This window comes from Sapajus apella, unplaced genomic scaffold (assembly GCF_009761245.1).
Source record: "Sapajus apella isolate SASKATOON/1434 unplaced genomic scaffold, GSC_monkey_1.0 scaffold88, whole genome shotgun sequence".
Classification (NCBI taxonomy): domain Eukaryota; kingdom Metazoa; phylum Chordata; class Mammalia; order Primates; family Cebidae; genus Sapajus; species Sapajus apella.
In genome coordinates, this window is record NW_022437028.1 from 3,234,107 (window position 1) to 3,255,691 (window position 21,585).

The window sequence follows — 21,585 nt, forward strand, 5'->3', positions numbered from 1 at the left end:
CCTCCTCATGTGTCTGGAGTTAGCTGCTGGGCCAGCTGGGCTGGTTGATCAAGGATGGCCTCATCTGGAAGGACATGACTCTGCAGCATGTGGGCTTTCATCCTCCAGCAGGCTAGCTCGGTCTTGCTCAAATGGAGATTGGATAGGGCTCCAGGAAACTGAGTAACAAAGTGAAAGACTTCAGGGCCAGCACAGTGGCTCATGCCTGTAATCTCCATACTTTGAGAGGCCAAGGCGGGTAGATCACCTGAGGTCAGGCGTTCGAGACCAGCCTGGCCAAATGGTGAAACCCACTCTCTACTAGAAATATAAAAATTAGACAGGCGTGGCAGTAAGGACCTGTAATCTCAACTACTGGGGAGGTTGAGGTAGGAGAATTTCTTGAACCCTGCAAGCGAAGATTGCAGTGAACTGAGATAGCACCACTGCACTTCAGCCTGGGCAACAAGAGCAAAACTCCGTCTCAAAAAAAAAAAAAAAAAAAAAAGGAAGAAAGAAAAAAATGTATTCAAAGCTTATTGAGATCTAGGCATAATGTCTGCCACATGCTCTTGGTAAGACTAAGCCACAAAGCTAGCCCAGATGCCATGGTTGGGGAAACTGACTCCATGGCTTGAGGAAAATGCTGCGGATTCATACTGCAAAGGGAAATGCATTCAGGGAAGGAAATTAGCACAACCACGTTTGCAAACCACTTACACATTAGCACATAAGAAGTGCTCCGTAAATGCTAACTATTAGCATGGACCTACTCTGTAGCATGTCCTGTGGTAGAAATAGAAGAGATGATAAACTATAAAACCTATGCCTGGAGATGCTTGCAGTCTAAAATGTGCAATAAGCTTTGTCCACAAATAACTATAAAAAAGAATAAAAATAAGAAGCGATTCTTCAGCTTGGGATTCAGAGCTCAAGAAATATCAGCAATTAGAATGCAGGAAATAAAAAGTTCTAGTAAGTTTGCTGAGAATGATGACTTCCAGCTTCATCCATGTCCCTGCAAAGGACATGAACTCAGAGAACCAAACACCACCTGTTCTCACTCATAAGTGGGAGTTGAACAATGAGAACACATGGACACAGGGAGGGGAACATCACACACAGGGGCCTGTCGGAGAGTGGGGAGCAAGGGGAAGGAGAGCATTAGGACACATTTCTAATGCATGCAGGGCTTAAAACCGAGATGGCAGGTGGATAGATGCAGCAAACCACCATGGCACACGTATACCTATGTAACAAACCTGTATGTGCTGCACATTTATCCCAGAACGCAAAGTAAAATAATTTTAAAAAAAATTCTGATAAGTTTATGGGCCACATAGGTACTATATCTCAAAGCTCTTTATGACAAAATAGTTTTATAGCGTTTCCTAGGCCCCAGATGCCTCAGTGGACAGTGACACGGTCCTCAATCTCTTGATGGCAGACTCCCCACCAGGGTTGCCTTTTTTATTCCATTTGACTGTTATAGCAAAGTACCATAGACTGAGCGGCTGACAAACACGGGAACTTTATTTCTTAAAGTGTTGGAAACTTGAAGTCCAAGATCAAGGTGACCGGTGAGATCTGGTGTCTGGTGGGAGCCCATTCCTGATTTATGTTAATAGACAACTGTATTTTTGCTATGGACTCACGTGGCAGAAGGAATAAGGGGATAATTTGCATTGTTTTTTTCTTTATTTCTTTTTATTTTTAATTTTAGTGGGTACAGAGTAGGTATATATATTTATGGGCTACATGAGATGTTTTGATACAGGCATGCAATGTGCAATAATCACATCACGGAGAACGGGGTATTCAACCCCTCAAGCATTTTTTCTTTTTTTTTTTTTTTAATTGTTTTTTGAGATAGAGTTTCACTCTTGTTGCCCAGGCTGGAGTGCAGTGGTGCAATCTCGGCTCACTGCAACCTCCTGGGTTCAAGTGATTCTCCTGCCTCAGCCTCCTGAGTAGCTGGGATTATAGGCAAGCACCACCACGTCTGGCTAATGTTTGTATTTTTAGTAGAGACAAAGTTTCATCACGTTGGCCAGGCTGGTCTTGAACTTCTGACCTTAAGTGATCTGCCCGCTTCGGCCTCTCAAAGTGCTGGGATTACAGGCGTGAGCCACTGCGCCTGGCCCCTTCAAGAAGTTTTTATAAAAGCATTTATCCCACTCACTACAGCTCCCCCTTCGTGACCTAATCACCTCCCAAAGGCCCCGCCTCCAAATACTATCCCCTTGGGGATTCGGTTTCTGCCTATGAATTTCAGGGAGCCATAAACATCAGTCTTTGGCACCTCTCCATATCTGGAGGAGAGCCCCAGCATTCTCTCTTCCATTAATTTTCTTATCTCAACTACACCAGCAGAGGGAAGCAGGGGTGTCCAAGGGAGGGAATACATCTTGGCTTCTTAGTTTCTGTTTCTGGTGGGGCCATCATCCCCTTCCTCATATCTCTTTTCTGCTTATCACTAGAGACAAAAACTAATAGCCGTGGCTTCGGGCTGCCAAAAGCCTGAAACAAAACAAAACAGAACAACAACAACAAAATAAGGTGGGCCGCACAAGCTTGGTGGGGAAGCCCTAAGGTGAGAACCGCGAAAGCAGAAGTGATCACCTGAAACTTGACCACATTTCAGACAGAGAGGTTGACAAGTGCAAAGACCTCAAGGTGAAGGCATGCTTGGCTTGTCCCAGGAGCAGTTAAGGTATGGTGCAGCTGGATCAGAGTGAGAGAGTCGGACAGTGGTGATAGATGCAGTTAGAGAACAGAATGGACCAGACTGTGCAGTGAAGGGATAGACCATGGAAGACAGGAGTAAATGCAGGAAGACCAATTTAAAGGGCTGATGGCCTGGTCTAGGATGGTTCAACTAGACCATGGTTGACCTAGATGGTTGACCTTGACCTGGGATGGTTGAGGTGGGCTGGGGAGATGTTGTTGGGTTCTACGTACATTTTATGTGTACTATAGTTGGGATTTGCTCATGCATTAGTTCTACAGAGTGAGAGAGAAGAATTCAGCACATCTCCAAGGTTGATCTAGGCAATTTTGAGGCTGGAGGTGCCATTGGAGGTAGGGTAGCTAAGGCAGGAGTTCGTTTGGGGAAGGAAATCAAGAATTTATTTTTGGCATAAGATTCCTGTTAATGTAAGTGGTGACATTAAGTACTTGGAGGTTAGGGGAGAGGTTGGGCTTAAGTCATTAATTTGGAATCCATCAATGTATATATGACACTGAAAGCTTTAGGGTGTGTGAGATCTCCTGGAGAGAAAGTGAATATAAAAGAGAGAAGGCAGGTGCGGGCTGAGCCCTGGGCACAATGGTGTTGAAAATTCAGAAGAGAACAGGCAAGGTGGCTCACGCCTGTAATCCCAGCCCTTTGGAGGTGGGTGAATCACTTGAGCTCAGGAGTTTGAGAACAGCCTGGACAACATGACAAAACCCCACCTCTACAAAAAATACAAAAATTAGCCTGGTGTGTTTGTGCATGTCTGTAGACCCAGCTACTTGGAAGGCTGAGGTGGGAGATTGAACTGTCTGCCTCCCAGGGAACGAGCTCTCACTTTGCCAAAAAATGCGAGAATCAGCCTGGTGCGGTGGTGCACGTCTGTAGACCCAGCTATTTGGGAGGCTTGAGCCTAGCGGGTCGAGGCTGCAGTAAGCTGAGATTGTGCCACTGCACTCTAGCCTGGACAACAGATCAAGACCCTATCTTAAAAACAAAAATCAGGAAGACTGCAAGAATATAACAAAAAAAGTCTAAGGAGTAGCGTCCAAATCAGGTAGCAGGAGAACTGAGAAAGTGGTATTCTGGGATCGAGGGAAGAAAGTGAAGAAGGAGAGGGGTCAGCTGCCTCAAACATTGTAAGATGAGAACAGAATTCTGTTACATTTCACAACACGGACGGCACCGTCAATCTTGACAGCAGTAGTTTCGGTCCAGATGTGGAGAAGGAAGTCCACACGATGGGTCCAGGAGAGAATAATGAGACCACTTGGAGGTACACAGAAAGTTATTGAGGATTTTCCTCTAAAGGAAAAGCAGAGAAATTGGTTAGCAGCTAAATAAATATGTGAGATCGAGTGAGGAGTTTCCCCACAGAGGAGATATTGCAGCACATCTGCATGTTTAGGAGAGAAAAACAGAAAGGCAATTGCAAAAGCACAGTTCTTAACTTTTGGCAAGAAGGGATAAGACAAATGCACTGGAATATTGGCCGTGGGTTGGAGAGAGATCTGCCACCATTGTGATAAGAGAGAAGGTGGGTGGACATACAGATAATGAGTGTGCCTGGTAGTAGGAAGATGAAGTGGTTCTTTACAGGTTGTTTCTAATTTCCCAGTGAAATGTGAGGTCAGGTTAATGCAGTGGTTCTCGAAGTATGGTCCTCAGACCAGCAGCAGCAGCATCACCTGAGAATTGTTGGCAATACAAATTCCTGGGCCCCACCCCAGGTCTACCCAACCACAACCTGGGGATGGGGCCCAACAATCAGCATTTGAATGAGCTTTCCAAGGCCAGGCATGGTGATTCACGCCTGTAATCCCAGCACCTTGAGAGGCCGAGACAGGTGGATCACCTGAGGTCAGGAGTTCGAGACCAGCCTGGCCAACATGGTGAAACCCCGGGTCTACTAAAAATACAAAATTAGCCGGACGTGGTGGTGGGTGCCAGTAATCCCAGTGACTCAGGAGGCTGAGGCAGGAGAATCATTTGAACCTGGGAGGCAGTGGTTGCAGTGAGCTGAAGTCACACCACTGCACTCCAGGCTAGGTGAGACAGGACAAAACCCCACTCCAAAAAAAAAAAAAAAAAAATGAGCCTTCCAGGTGATGGTGATGGCGATGTGTCCTCAAGCTAGAGAACCACTGGATTAGTGTGAAGAGGGAGACAGCGGGGAATCAGAGGTTTCAGAAAATACAGGATGCAATAGTTCCTCCAGATCATGGAGGAGTGTGTTGACTAGGGAATTGTTATGGGATTGTTAAGCATGGTGGAGGACTCCCTTTTGTGGTCATTAATTTAAAAAATGAGACCAACCAGCAATATTGGTTGTGTTTACTCTTTCTGCATTCAACTTCTCAGGGGCAAGAGTGGAGTATGCAGAGCTGAACTTTCACTGGGCTTGGTGTTTTGCTGGACGATTGTGCCAAAGAAAGGGAAAGCAAAAAGGTGGGAAACGTGGGCCTGCAAGTTGAGGATGTGTGCATGAGAGTGTCCCTGAAGATGAGCCACAGAACACAGGAGGGTGGTCTGCCTGTAGGATCGGTGGGTTGGATGTCTGGGTGGAGCAGAAGGACTCTTGGAGGCTGGTTTGAGAAGGAGTGGAGCAGAAAGGTGGGATGTGGTGGTCGGACCAAGATTTTGGAGAATGACAGTGAGTGCCGATGGCATCTTGGATAGATCTGAGGCTGTGAGTTGCATAGGTAGGTCAAAAGCAACCATCAGAGATGAGAAAACCAAGAAGCTGTAAGGTCAAATGATTAGAAGGATCGTTTGCTTAGTTGCAGAAACGTGCGATGGGAATATTGGTGGAGAAAAAGGTGTCAGTTCAAAAACTAAAATCTTCCAAGGGCGAAGAAGAAGAGAAGCCTGCAGAGGTGTAGATGGTCACAACAAGGGTGTTGTCTTACAAAGATGGAGACTTCCTGAAGAGGGTAAAAGAAGCAGCCTAGAAGCAGTGGCAGTGGCTGGGTCGGATGTTGGGTGGGAGTAAGCATTGCTGTTTGATAGGGTTGCACAGGCATCTCTCAGGCAGTAGCTCACATTTACTAAGAGCAAGAAGTTAAGAGAAACATCGGGGGAAAGGTTTACCGCGAAGGGGTTTTGGCTGAGGCCACACTGTTTCAGAGAAGACAGCAGAAGGATTGGGAAGGTCAGGGGAATGAAGGGGTTTGCATCACATCAAGAGATGAGAGTCCACTGCTGGTATTGACACGGATGCCTTGGCTTCTTCTATGGCAGAAGTAAACAGAGAAGAAAGACACAATGGCATGGATCCGGATGATACTGGTATCTTAGGAATAAAGAATTGATTCTACTATAGCCTCCTTCTGGAGATTCCTTGTTCAGGCATGTTGTGGAGTTGAGTATCGTGGCGGCCGGGCGCGGTGGCTCACGCCTGTAACCCCAGCACTTTGGGAGACCGAGGTGGGAGGATCACATGAGTTCAGGAGTTTGAGACCAGCCTGGTCAACACAGTGAAACTCATTTCTACTAAAAATACAAAAATTAGCCATGTGTGGTGGTACACCTATAATCCTAGCTACTTGGGAGGTTGAGGCACAAGAATTGCTTGAACCGGAAGGTGGAGGTTGCAGTGAGCCAAAATCCGAGATCACGGTACTGCACTACAGCGCCTGGGTGGCAGAGCAAGACTCTGTCTCAAAAAGAAAAAAGAAAAAAGAAAAAAAAGACTGTGGTGTAGGGGATTTGGAAGGGAAGGGAGGAGTAGATAGTGCTCTTTGGAACATCCCAGCTTCAGTTTTGCCAAATGAATGAATGAACGAATGAATAAGTGAATGGATTAGTAAAATGACATTTCTAAACTCATTAAGAAAATCCTAAGGACCACAGCATATAAAAGTTAGCATGACGAAAGATAATGTGCCAGTGGTCAGAGAGTGCCAGGGTCAGGACATCTGACGTTTAGCCCTTTCTCTTGTTAAGCGTCGTCAGCTTGGGGGCGTGGATGTGTGCACAAGGAACACGTGCTGAGGGGGCAGTATGACTAGGGTGATCTCCGAAGTCTGATCCAACTTGGATGATCCAGCTGGCTGTTCAATTTGGGGGTGCTTCTTTTCGGAATACCTAAGCATCTGCAAGCAGATGCCTGGCTGACACTGTCTTTCTTGTCTCACCTAGTTGGGATTGAACAATCATTGAATGAATGTGTGGTCCTGACACTTTTCTGTCTAGACATCAGTAGACGCTGCAGCACTGAGAACCAGGAGCCCATCCTCTCTCCTGCATCTCAGGGCAGATTCAGGGGTGCCTTGGTCAAAACAGCTCCCCCTGTACATTTCCTCTGTAGCGCTTTCCATAGTGTGTCCTTGTATCTTCGGCAAATTATTTTCTCTTTTGTCTCTTCCATGGTAAAGTCATCTCCAAGACAGGAGGAACCATGTTTGCACTTTAATCATTGTATGCTCACTAAATACGTGCTGAACAAGCGAACAAAACACCTGGTGTTTGGGAAATCAGACTCATTCTTGGTGTCGCCAGGAGGTCCGGGTCAGCTGAAGGAGTAGGATGGACCTGAGAAGAACTTGTTAATCATTACAGCGGTACAGTCACAGGACTGCAGAGATTGAGCTCACATTTTGCCACAGCTTTTAATCTAGGGCTGTGTGTTCAGGCTGCTGGTCATGTGATTTCCTGCATTGAGCCAAGAGTTGGGTAAGATGAGTCATCAAAGGCCTTGACAGTTGTAGAATTCAGTGAAACTAAAGCATTCACATATCACTTGCGAATAGTGTCATATCTTTGTTCCCCATGAAAAATGTCCTATGAAATAGTCAGTCCCTGGTGTTACTCACAACAGTCATTCATCCACCATGCATCCATTCATCCATCCTCCATCATCCATCTATCTATCCATCCATCCATCTATCCATCCATCCACCCATTCATCCATCCATCCATCCATCCATCCATCCTTCTTCATCCATCCATCCATCCATCCATCCTTCTTCATCCATCCATCCTCCTTCCTTCATTCATACTCCTTTATCCATATGTCTCTCCATTTATCTGTCCATCTATCCATCCATTCAACCATCCATCCAACCATCCACCCATCCATTCACCCATCTATCCATCATCAAGCAACATTAATAATCACTCCTCAAAGCCATGCCAGGTCCTATGGAACAACAGATAAAACATATATAGTCTCTGAAGAATCCACATATTAATGGGGAAAAATACATGCTAATAGTAATAACAATAATATCTAATACCTATATAGTACTTTCTGTATGACAGGCTCTATTCTGAGTGTTCCACAAATGTTAATTCTTCTGTCTCCAGAAGAACCCTAAGAGGTAGGTACTATTATTATTGTCGTTTCATATGTGAGAAAAGTGTACTTAGAATTTGCACTCAATTCATAATTTGGGATGTTATAAAAATAGCCCTGGTTTAGCCTACAGCCGCATGGATCTGATACAATACTTTTGAGAATGAACTTGTTGCTCTGGTGGAGCTGGCTGTTTTGAGTGACAATATCCTTTCCAGTCATCATTGTAGAGAGGAAAGAATATTGTTCTAAAATTCAAGAATCTGGATTTTAGTCTGGTTGTGTGGTTAGCTGTGTGGCTTTGAACAACTTGCTGTCCTCCTCTGGACCTCACTTTCCTCCTCTGCAAAAGGATCCCAAGTCTGAGTGTGAGAAAGGGCAGGAGTGGTAATGACTGGATTCAGCAGAATCCCTGTGTACAGGGATTGCCCTGAACAAACCCAGGGGCCACCGTGTACATAGGCTAAATGTGAATGGGACCACCTGGAATTGTGCTACATGGTGACCTGTCTCTCAGATGCCTTCTGCCTCTAATGATTTTGCAATTCACTGATGGTTTTCTTTTATCCAGATATGAAACATGATTGTTTGTATAAAGGATGGAACCACATTTGCCTCCCCAAAATTTTAAGCTATTTTCAAAACTAGCTTATGTGGTTTTGAGTACAACTTAATTGCCCCCAGAACTATCGATGTAAAAAACAACCTCCAAACTCCTCTAGCATTTCCACTTGCTTTCAGCACTTCCCCAGAGAACTCTCCCTGCTGTGGCGGTGTTCATGCATAGGTAGGCAAATTTGAAATTCTGTGTCTTCACAGTCGTGTAATTTCAAGACAAGCCCAAAGTACAATAGCAGAGGAATGGGGAAGAAATTCACAAGGAACCCATGTAAGCAGCCTTAAGCAAGAGAAAAGTGGATGATTCTGATAATGCTGCAGGTTCCATGGACTCAGAAAAATCAGAATGAATAAAAGTATATATTTTAATCAAATTAAGTTCTTCCTATTATAAAAGTCTCATATGCTCATCATAAAAAATGTAAGAAACAAAAATTTTGGCCGGGTGCGGTGGCTCACGCCTGTAGTCCCAGTACTTTGGGAGACTGAGGCGGGCAGATCATAAGGTCAAGAGATCGACACCATCCCACATGGTGAAACCCTGTCTCTACTAAAAAAATACAAAAATTAGCTGGGCATTGTGGCACACACCTGTAGTCCCAGCTACTCGGGAGGCTGAGGCAGGAGAATTGCTTGAACCTGGGTGGCGGAGGTTGCAGTGAGCCGAGATGGTGCCACTGCACTCCGGCCTGGCACCTGGCGACAAAGCAAAACTCTGTCCCAAAAACACAAACAAACAAACCAACAAACAAAAACAAAAAAACCTGCCAAACTGTTTGACAGAGTGACTGTGCCATTTTACATTTCTACCAAGAGTGACTGATTCAGTTTCTCCATATCCTCGCCAGCATTTAGTGTTCTTACTATTTTTTGTTTTGGTCATTTTGCTTGGTGTATAGAAATAGCTCATTGTGGTTTAATTTAGGGAGGCTTTTAAATCACAAATTCAATTTTTGAATCATTATGGAGCTGATCAGGTGATTTACTTCATTTTGGTTGAGTTTTGGCAGTATGTGGCTTTGAGGAATTGGTTCATTTCTCCTAAGTTGTGGTTTTTGGTATTCTCTTAATGTTTTAATGGCTACAGAATCTGCAGCAATATCCCAGAATGTGATATTAATATACCCTATATGTAGGCTGTTATATTTTTGATATTGTTGATTTGTGTCTTTCTATTTTTGTCAGTTTTTCTAAGGGTTTATCAAATGTACTATTTTGAAGAACCAGCTTCTTATTTCATTGATTTTTCTGTGTTGTTTTTCTTTTCTTAATTTAATTAATTCCTGGTGTGATTTTTATTATCTCCTTCCTTATGCTTGCTTTAGATTTATGTTGGTATTTTTCATTTCCTGAGACATGGGAACTTACTGAGATCTGTCATTTTTCCTCATGTAAGCATTTAGTGTTAGCTAAATCTCTCTAGCTACACCCCAATATTTTGTTATGTTTAATTTTTGTCTGCTTGTATGCATTTTTATTTGTTTTGAAGCTTTCTACTTGGCCAATGGATTATATAGGGGTGTGTTGTTTAATTTTTCCTGTTTAGTTTTTATAGTTTTTGTCTTATTGATTTCTAGTTTGAATCTGGAACTAGAGAACACACTGTATCTGATTTCAATTTTTAAAAATTTGTTGACGTATATTTTGTGGTCTAGGATATAGTCTATCTTAGAATATGTTCCATGGGCACTGGGGAAAAATAGCGTATCATTTTATTGTGTTTGCTGTGTTCTATATATGTCGATTAGAACCTGTTGGCTGATTATATGATTCCAATCTTCCACATCTTTGCCAGTTTCTACCTCGTAGTCCTGTTAGTAGTTGGGAGAGAAGTATTAAATTCTTCAACTCTAATTGTGGATTTGTCTAGTTCTCCTTTCAACTCTATTGATTTTTGCTTCATGGATTTTGATGCTGTGTTCTTTGGTCCATAAACATTTGGGATCAGTAGGTGTACCTGGAGAATTGATCTATTTATCATATATAATAATGATATGTCTCTCTTTGTAATAATTTCTTTTGCTATGAGTATACTTTAACCGATGTTATTATATTCATGTTTTATTATAGTATTCCTGGTGTATATTTTCCAGCCTTTTACTTTTGACCTACCTGTGTCTGGATTTCATGTGAGTTTCTTGTAAAAATCACATAGTTGTGTCACAATGTTTTTATCTACCCTATCAATGTCTATATTTTTGTTGATGATATAGTAAGGCCACTTTCAGTGAAAGTAATTATTGATTTATTAGTGCTTAAATAAATCTTTTTTCCCTGATTGTCCCCTCTGTTTTTCTTGTCTTACCTTCCTGAGAATCACTTGAATATTTTAAAAATATTCCATCTCAGTTAATTTATACTGTTTTTGACTGTATTTCTTTGTATAGTGGTGTTTTTAAAAAAAATTTTAACTTCATTTTTTTAAATTTTTTTTTTTTTTTTGACGAAGTCTCACTGTGTCGCAGGCTGGAGTGCAGTGGTGCAATCTCGGCCCACTGCAACCTCTGACTCCCTGGTTCAAGCCATTCTCCTGTCTCAGCCTCCCAAGTAGCTGGGATTACAGGCATGTGCCACCACGCCCAGCTAATTTTTGTATTTTTAGTAGAGACAGTGTTTCACCATGTTGGCCAGGATGGTCTCGATCTCCTGACCTTGTGATTCACCAGCTTGGGCCTCCCAATGTACTGGGATTATGGGCGTGAGCCACCGTACCTGGCGTTTATACTGTTTTTAGTGGTTGCTGTGGAAATTAAAATATACATAATGTGACTCATCATGGTCTAAGGGTACCAGAATTTCACTACTTTGAGTGAAGCATGAAAATCTTACTTCCAGTTGGGTCCCTTTATCTTCTCTACCTTTTTACAGGTCAGTCCAGAGTATCAGATGGTTTCATAATTTTTGTTGCAGTCATCAAATATGTTTTGTAAAGCTCATGAGGAAAACAATAGTCTATTGTATGTACCCAGATTTGTTCTTTCCATTGTTCTTTTTTCCATCCTGATGATCTAAGATTTCTTCTTTTATCATTTTCTCTTGCATGAAGAACTTCTTTTAGCCAGTTCTTTAAGCCAGGGACATTTTAAAAAGTTTTCTTTACTATGAGAAAGTTATTTCTCCTTCCTTGCAGAGGATAGTTCTGCTGGATACAGAATTTTTGCCTGTTAACTTCTTTTCTTTCAGCACTCAAGAAATATTCTGCTACCTTTTTTTTTCTGGCCTCCAGTGGTTCTGATGTGAAATTCAGTTATTATAATTGTATTTCCTTATAGGTAATGTGTTGTTTCTATCAGGCTTTTTTCAAGATACTTTGTCTTTAGTTTGCAGAAGATTAATTATGATGTGTCTTGGCATGATTTTTCGTATGTGTGTATTTATGCTGTTTGGGGTTTTCTCAGTTCCATGAATCTATAAGTTTTTCTTTTTACCAAAATTTGAAAGTTTTTATTATTATTTTTGCAAATCCTTCTTTAGTCTCACTGTGTTTTCCTTCTCTTTCTAAGACTTTGATGATATGAGTAACAAATCTTCTGTTAGCATTCCATAGGTCTCTGAGGCCCTGGCTCTTTTCATTTTTTTCAGTCTATTTTCTGAATGTTATTCAAACTTAACAAATTTCATTCACTTATCCTTAAACCCGTTGATCCTATACTTTATCTAACCTTCTATGGTTTACCAACTTCACTATTGAGCCCAATGAGCCAATTATTTTCTGTTGTATTTTTAGATTCTATAATTTCTGTTTGATTCTGATATGGTTTGGCTGTGTCCCCACCCAAATCTCATCTTGACTTATATCTCCCATAATCCCCGTGTGTCATGGGAGGGACCCAGTGGGAAGAAATTGAAACATGGGGGCAGGTTTTCCCTGTGCTGTGCTTGTGATAGTAAATAAGTCTCATGAGATCTGATGGTTTTATAAAGGGCAGTTCCCCTGCACACTGTCTCGCCTGCTGCCCATGTAAAACGTGCCTTTCTCCTCCTTGCCTTCCACCTAATTGCAGGGATCCCCCACCAGGCATGTGGAACTGTGAGTCTATTAACCCTCTTTCCTTTATAAATTATCCAGTCTCAGATATTTCTTCATAGCAGTATGAAAATGAACTAATACAGATTCCTTTTCCTAACTTCTGTTTCTTTGCTGAGATTTTATATTTCCCCATTTGTTTCAAGAAGATTTGTCACTAGTAACTGAGCATTTTTATGACAACAGCTTTAAAATCCTTATCAAACAATTCCAACACTGAATTTGAATCACTGTTGTTATCAGTTGATTGTATTTTCTCATTCAAGTTTCATTTTTTTGTGGTTCTTCATGTAATGAGTGATTTTCTATGCTATCCTAGCTAGTTTGTCTATTATACTGGAAGACTCGGGGGTCTGGTTTTAATCTTTTATTTTAGCACAATATCACCTTATTTAGGTTGAGACATTGGTCCTGGCCTACTTTTGTGGCCAGTTTGACTTTTAGAGCTTTTTTATGGTATTATTTTATTCTCTTTGCTGTCTCAGGCTGCTTGGGATGCCTGTTGATCTTGCTAGTGTTGCCTCAGGGGATGAAAAGGGCTTCCTCGGAATGGCCTACACATGACTCTTGGTAGAGGAGTCTCAGGCCTTGGGCATGAAGAAGCTTCCCTGGCTGAGCACTGCATTAGTGATATGTTCCCTTCTCATGAGGGTCCAAGAATGCTTCCTGGAGCAGAGGCACCTCCTGTGGTTAGATTCTTCCTTTTGGTTCCCCACAGTCCTCCAGTGCCTGTAGGTGGTTAAGGATGGTGTCATGTCTATGAAGTAATGAGGCTTCTGAGCTGGGCTGTTTATTATGAAGGATCCCTTCTTCCAGTGCCTCCTCTCTGTTCAATATCTCTCAGTGGGGAAGGGGAGTCTTTAGCCCAAGGGGAAAGTAGGTTCTTTCCTCCGCCATTTACTAGCAGATCAGTTGATCAGTCCCCCCACAGTCACTGGTGTGGCATGTAGGACTTCAGTTCAATCCCAGGGAAGAATCAGTCTACCTGGGCTGCCACCTGTGGTTCGGTTGGGGGCTGAGAAATTCAGGTCTAAGTCGCGTTCTGCTGGATTAGGGGACATAAGACACCGTGCTACTGCATTTTACCTTCAGTGCTAGTATCCTAAATCAGTTTGCCCTCCTCTTACCACCTTTCAGAGTTTTTCTTTGGTTGCCTCTTACATTAATTTCAGAATTTACAGTTGTATTTAATGGAGAGGAACAGAAAGCTATGAATATGTCGTTTGTCCAGACCAGAAATCCTAGAGTGTATACATATATTTAAAGGGAATCATCATATTTCATTATATGGCTTTGGAACGGATTTATAGTCTAAATATGGAGAAATGTTTTTTTCCAATATTTTTCTACTAAAAAATCTCTTTTTCTAAAAAAGTTTTTTTCTAAATTTTGGATTCTACATCATAGAGTGTATGACCAGAACAGAAACAGCATTCAAAGAGTGCAACATGCTTCAAGTATCTTTAACAGTGCATTTTGATAGTGTGATGACTTCCTACAGCTGTGTCACAAACCACCATACACTTTGTGGCATAAAACTGCAGTGATTATGTGTCATAATCTCTCATGTTGCTGGGCTCAGCTGGGTGGTTTTCACTCAGGGTCCCTCGTGGAGTTGTAGTCAAACCATAGCTGAGGCTTCCTTACTCACATGCCTGATGGGCGATGCTGGTCGTGAGTTGGGTTCTGAGCCATGCTGCTGGCTGGATCACTGACATGAGTTATTTCTATGTAGCCTGGGATCCAGCATGGCGGCTGCGTTCCAAGAGCAGGGGTTCCAAATGATTCCAAGCTGATGCTGTATTGTCTTTTGTGATCTAGTTCTGAATGTCACGCAGCATTGCTTCTGCCATTTTCTGTTTTTGAGAAGGGAATCCTTAAGACCAGGTCGTGTTCCAGGGGAGGAGAACTAGACTTGACGGGTAGAAATGTCAACAAATTTGAACACATGTCTTAAGACCACTACATATAAGAAGGAAAAGAGGAATGAGTGGCTGGCCATGTATGAGAAACCCATGCCAGCTGGAGATACTATAAGTTGCCAGTGGCCAACCCTGTATGCAAGCTAAGAAGAGGAACGATACATCCCATCTCCTGCAGGAGAAGGCTTGGCAGGGGAGCTATGGGAGTAACTCTCTGCCTTTGCACATGACACTCAGGAATTAGAAAATCTCTTGACATGAAAAAGTGGTTTCTTTCAACCAAATGCAGACGTCTGCATTTCTTATTACAGAAATGACTGTTTCTCCAGAAATTCGAGGGTATGAGAAAGGAAATATATGGCTAGGGTTTGTTTTTCTGCACACCAATGCTTTCATAAGCTATAAAGCCGTATTATATTTCTTAAAGAAATCAATGACAGGGTATTGAATGTAACACTCTGAACAGAACATTTCCAGTGGTATGTAGCATTATAAGAGTACAACAGGGACATTGTGAGATTGAGACTAAGATGACCTAAGTGTTAGAATATTTTATCCCTTCAATGACTCATGAGAACGTTTTCGGCAGCAGGAAGGAGGCATGATCATGTGCTAACAGCTTTTCCCATACTCAGGCCGGGTGCAGTGGCTCACTCCTCTAATCCTAGCACTTTGGGAGGCTGAGGTGGGCGGATCACCTGAGGTCAGGAGTTTGAGACCAGCCTGGCCAACATGGTGAAACCCAGTCTCTACTAAAAAATACAAAACATTAGCTGGGCGAGGTGGCAGGTGCCTGTAATCCCAGCTACTCAGGAGGGCTGAGGCAGGAGAATGGCTTGAACCTGGGAGGCGGAGGTTACAGTGAGCTGAGATTGGGCCACTGCACTCCAGCCTGGGCAACAAGAGTGAAACTCCATCTCAAAACAAATGAAAACAAACAAGCAAACAACAACAAAAACCCTGTATGTTATATGTCCCAATCATATGATTACAGTAGTTTTTGACTGATAATACACATATTTTTATTTTGTTGTTATTTTAGTTCCAGAGTCTTCTGTCTTTTAGGAAGACTCTAGACAACAGATTTAATAATTAAACTAGACTTGGATGTAGACACAGTAACATGATTCTATCTGCCACGTTACTTTAACTTTTGACCACTGCCCTGGTTTTTTCATCTCCACTAATGCTACACGAAATTTCAGTTAGGTCTCTTCAGCTTTTAAGGTCATTCTTGAGTAATAAAGTGTCCCCCAGTTATTTTCAGGTTTTAACAAAGGATATTATAAATCCTGTATTTTTCTAGGTGTTTTAAAGTAATCCAGTTTAGAGTTGTATCAAAAGCCTAAGCAATCATTCTCTTAAAATGTCTTCAGTCTCCCAGCTCAGCCTTTTTGTGTTTGGGAAACCTGCAGTGGGGAGGGGGCAGTGGACGATGACAGCCTCCTTCCCTTTGCTTCACTCCATCTCTCTCTGACTGTACAGTCCCTGCAGAGTTGGAAAGGACGAGGAAGGAGAGGCAAGGTGCACCTGACCGATGCCATTGGATTTACCATTACACCTTCCAGGTGTGTGTTAATTATCTTCCTTTTGGGGGGCTCTTGAGGGTTCTTTGGGCATCTGCTACCTGTCATCAGGAATCTCTCTCCTGAACTTCCCTTGAAGTGGGCCATGCCTCTTCCCCTTGCTGCTTTTAGCTCTTTGCGTAGCTCCTGTCTTGAAATGAACCCTCTGTTGAGGTCACCTTGTCCCTGATGGAAGAATCCCTTTAGCATGTTGGTATCTGGCACACAGAGACCTCACTAGACTTTGCCCTGCTCACTCTAGACATACAGGCCATTCTGGTGCAGTTCCTTCTCTGCCTGACAGCCAGTTGTGAGAGTTCAAGCCACATTCTGCAGCTCAGTCACAAGCAATTCAGGTGCCTGGTTCCCTCTGATGCTGTAACCCCAGAACTACACAGAATAGCCCCAGATGGCTTTCTCCTAGCCCCCTCTCCTGCCCTGAGGCCCCCGTTGTTGGGGTCACTAGTTGTGGGGATCTGTCCTGTAGGTCTTAACTTAGCAATGGATGTATGAAGTACACTGATAACACAGATGTTATGCTTCACTAGTGTGGCAAAGGGTCTGTGGCTGCTTATAGACCCTTTGGAGAGTGCTGTAAAGATATAGCAGCTGCCTGCCTTCTTTAGCTAGTGAGACCTGCATTTATTTAGTAAAGTTGAATTGACAAAGGCTTGAGTCAACGCTACTGGAGGTTGAAGATTAAAGCACAGGTTCTGATGCTTAAAGGAAACACGATTACTGGGTAATATCTTTGGTTGACTTCTTTTTAAGACAGCTGTCTAGCTTCAAGGTTAGTTTTAAGACTACAGGAGTAAACAAGTTAGGTAAACTTCTTTACATACTTTAGCGATTTGCTTTACTTATTAACTAAATGGAAAGGGGATTTAGGCTGCTTTCAGCTAAGAACTATAGAAAAAACTTTTAGGCTTTCTAAAAAGGTTTGAGATGATATTCTATAACTCTCTGTAATATTTTTCCCTTAGTATTTTCAACACTACCCTGAGTGAATTCCTATACCCTCCAGGGAGGGGAGATAGGGCATACTAACAAGTCTCTCCAGAGAAATCCTCCATACCCTCCTGATCCATTCCTATATAAGCAGTCTGTTATAGGATCAGTGCTTCAGTTTGGCATCTCTTAGCACGTGCTGAGCATGGCCTAGGACCTTAATCAAGGATGTTTTTGTCCTTGACACACTTCATACCTGTATTGGCCTTCGTGACCTCTGCAAAAACTCTGAGCAAAAGGGTAGCATCTATTTAAGGAAAATTGTTACATAAGCCTTAATTTTCCTGGCAGTATTAACTAGGAAATTGGAGAAAGACTAAATGTCAGGATGTTAATGAAACCTTACTACCTCTTTCAAGCCTCAAACATACCATTTTATGTGATGATCCTTTTGCTTGTTTGTTTGTTTGTTTTTGAGATGGAGTCTAGCTCTGTCACCCAGGCTGGAGTGCAGTGGCATGATCTCAGCTCACTGCAACCACAGTCTCCAGGGTTCAAGTGATTCTCATGCCTCAGTCTTCTGAGTAGTTAGGATTACAGGCTCCTGCCACCACGCCTGGCTAATTTTTTTTTTTTTTAGTAGAGACAGGGTTTCACCATATTGGGCAGGCTGATCTTAAACTCCTGACCTCAAGTGATCCAACCACCTCGGCCTCTCAAAGTGTTGGGATTACAGGCATGAGCCACCATGCTCAGCCTATGCAATGATCTTAAATATCCAAGGAAGTGTGAGCTCATTGCAGAACTCATCTGCCTCCTGACATCTAGCACTGCAAATGACCAAGAACTGAAGATTCTGCAGCTTTCGTTTGTAGTTAGGACACAGGGAAGGTCTCTGCCACCCACGTCAGAGCTAAATCACAATTGCAGTTTTTATAATTATAGAAAATTATATAATTATAATTATAAATATATAAACATATGAAAAAAAGCTCATCATCACTGGTCATTAGAGAAATGCAAATCAAAACCACATTGAGATACCACCTCACACCAGTTAGAATGGCGATCATTAAAAAATCAGGAGACAACAGATGCTAGAGAGGATGTGGAGAAATAGGAACACTTTTACACTGTTGGTGGGAGTGTAAATTAGTTCAACCATTGTGGAAGACAGTGTGGGAATTCCTCAAGGATCTAGAAATAGAAATTCCATTTGACCCAGCAATCTCATTACTGGGTATTTACCCAAAGGATTATAAATTGTTCTATTATAAAGACACATGCACACGTATGTTTATTGTGGCACTGTGCACAATAGCAAAGACTTCGAACCAACCCAAGTGCCCATCAACGATAAACAATCATTGGATAAAGAAAATGTGGCACATATACACCATGGAATACTATGCAGCCATGAAAAAGGATGAGTTCATGTCCTTTGCAGGGACTTGGATGAAACTAGAAACCATCATTCTCAGCAAACTGACACAAGAACAGAAAGCCAAACACTGCATGTTCTCACTCATATGTGGGTGTTGAACAATGAGAACACACAGACACATGGAGGGGAACATCACACACTGGGGCTTGGGGGGCGAGGGAGTAGGGGAGGAATAGCAGGGTGCGGGGGGATTGGGGAGGGATAGCATTAGGAGAAATATCTAATGTAGATGACAGGGCGATGGATGCAGCAAACCACCATGGCACGTGTATAACTGTGTAACAATCCTGCATAATCTGCCCATGTACCCAAGAACTTAAAGTATAATAAATAAATTTTTTAAAAAAACCTTGGACATAGAGTGTAGAATAATAGAAAATGGAGACTGGGAAGGGTGAGAGGGTGATTAGGAGGGCAGATAATGAGGGATTACTTGATGGATACAATGTATGTTATTTGAGTGATGGATACCTAAAATCCCTGACCTTGCTATGCAATCTGTGCATGTAACAAAATCACCCTTGTACCTCATAAATCTGTACAAAAAAAGATTTAATAAAAAGTAAAAAAAAAAAACCACAAATATTAAATTACTTTTACAAGTGTGTATCAAGGACTCTGTCTTCCAGCCAAATGAATTCTAACTGGGGAAAACTTCAATGACTTCCCATGGGAATAACTGGAGTTTCAAATAACTCCTGGCAGTTCTCCACTAGGATATTATTTTGTAAATGCTTTTAATAAGGAGACTTTCAGAGGCTGCAACCTAGAAACTCAGCCTAGGGTTGGCAACAGGCAGGCACTTTTAATCAAGTTATAAAATGCATTCTAATTTAAAAAGAGAAGTACTGGCGGACAGCCGGCAGGGACTCTGTGCCCTGGCCAGGCTCTGGAAGGCCCTGCTGAGGACCTTTGGCAGGCTGCAGCCGAGAAACAAGACATGGGCCAGCGGTTGCTAGGAAAGTACTTGGGTGAACAGAATTCTGGTCCTACCCGCCTCTTTGTGACATGTTTTCAGCAGATGCAGTTTCAGATGGAGTGATTGATTCTACCTTTTCTTCCCTCCGCTCAGGCAGCGCCAGCCAACTAGTTGAGACACTTCTATTAGATTAGGGGCCAGGAAATGAGAAAAATCCTGTCTCACAAGAGAGCTCTTCTCAGGTCACATGGCTGCCTGGCACAAATGCAGAGAAATAAACAGGAATGTTTTGTTTGGGGGGTACCCAATGAATGACCACTTCTGTAACTTGGCTGTTCCTTCTACCACCTCATGCTTCCTGTCCCCCTCTGCAACCTTTCTGTTTCTGCACAGCCATTCTGTGCAGCCTCTGAACACTGCAATGTTAGAATCATTCATAGGGACTGGCGCGGTGGCTCACGCCTGTAATCTCAGCCCTTTGGAGATCGAGGCAGGCAGATCACCTGAGGTCAGGAGTTCGAGATCACCCTGGCCAACATGGTGAAACCCTGTCTCTACCAAAAATACAAAAATTAGGTGGGTGTCATGGTGTGTGCCTATAATCCCAGCTACTTGGGCAACTGAGACAGGAGACTTGCTTGAAGCTGGGAGGCAGAGTGAAACAAGATAGCACCACTGCACTCCAGCCTTGGCGACAGAGCCAGACTCCATCTCAAAAAAAAAAAAAAAAAAAAAAAAAAAAACATTCATCGGACCATTAAAGCAAAGAATCTTAGAATCACAGAATGCGACATGCTTGATGTTGTGGAATTGAATTGAGCAGAAAGGAGGCATGCTTTTGATTAACTGGGTGAGTAGGAAACTTGCCTAGCCTTTCAAAGTCCTGGTTTCCTCATCTGTAAGATGGGAACAATGACCAGAATGATCAAACTGTAGAACATAAGCACAGCTTCATATACCACAGTGCTTAGAACGTGGTAGGAATTCAGAAACCCCAAGCCCCTTTATTTTTTATTTGTATTCATTTTATTTATTTATTTTTTAGACACAGGGTCTTTCTATGTTGCCCAGACTGCAGTGCAGTGGCATGATCATAATTCACTGCAGCCTCCAACCCCTGGGCTCAAGTGATTCTCCTGCTTCAGCCTCCTGAGTAGCTGGGATACAGGTGCACACCACCAAGCCTAGCTAATTTAAAAAAAAAAAATTGTAGCGACAAGGTCTTGGTATGTTGCCCAGGCTGGTCTTGAACTCTGGGCCTCAAGTGACCTTCCCACCTTAGCCCCCTAAAACACTGGGATTACAGGTATGAGCCAGTATACCAGGCCCCACATCCCTTTAAGCTATGTTTTCACAGATTTGAAATCCTTGAATAGTAAAGTTTAAAAATCTAGACACTTGCTAGTTCAATTTCCTATACCGTTGATGAATGTCCTCTAAACAATATACAGGCTGCCTGTGTTCCTTTTAAATATAGCATGTAAATCTCAACTTGTCTGGCCCGTGCACAATAAGGCGGGTCTCCTCTATACAACAAAGCATCAGAATAAAAAACCTTTGTTGAGCCAGTCAAAACCAATGAGTCTAAGCTCATTGGTTTTAAGTCTGAGTTCCTTGCTTGACGTTCATGTACTTGTTTTTAGAACTAAAGTGTAGAGTTTGCATTTATATCAACTGCATTTGATCTCATCAGGCTTGGCCCATGAGCTCAGCTTGGAGGGACACTGTTTCATACCTCTCATTACCCTTCCACATCCAGAGGAGGGGAGAGGATCTCAGGGAATTGTATTGCAAGCCATTGACTGGCCACATTTGCTGAAGACCATTGATAGTTCTTTTATGTGGCCCATCTCTTGTTTCTTGGCAGCAACCTGTTAAAGGTGCCCAGCAGGGCCTTCCAGAGCCCAGCCAGGGTACAACATCCCTGCCAGCTGTCTGCCAATTCATCTCCTTTCGCATTACAATGCATTTTACAACTTGATTAAGTATCTGCCTGTTGCCAACCCTGGCTGAGTTTGTAGGTTGCAGTCTCTGGAAGTCTCCCTATTACACCACGTAAGATGTGCCCTGCTTCTCCTTCACCTTCCACCCTGATTGTAAGTTTCCTGAGGCCTCCTCAGCCATGCAGAACTG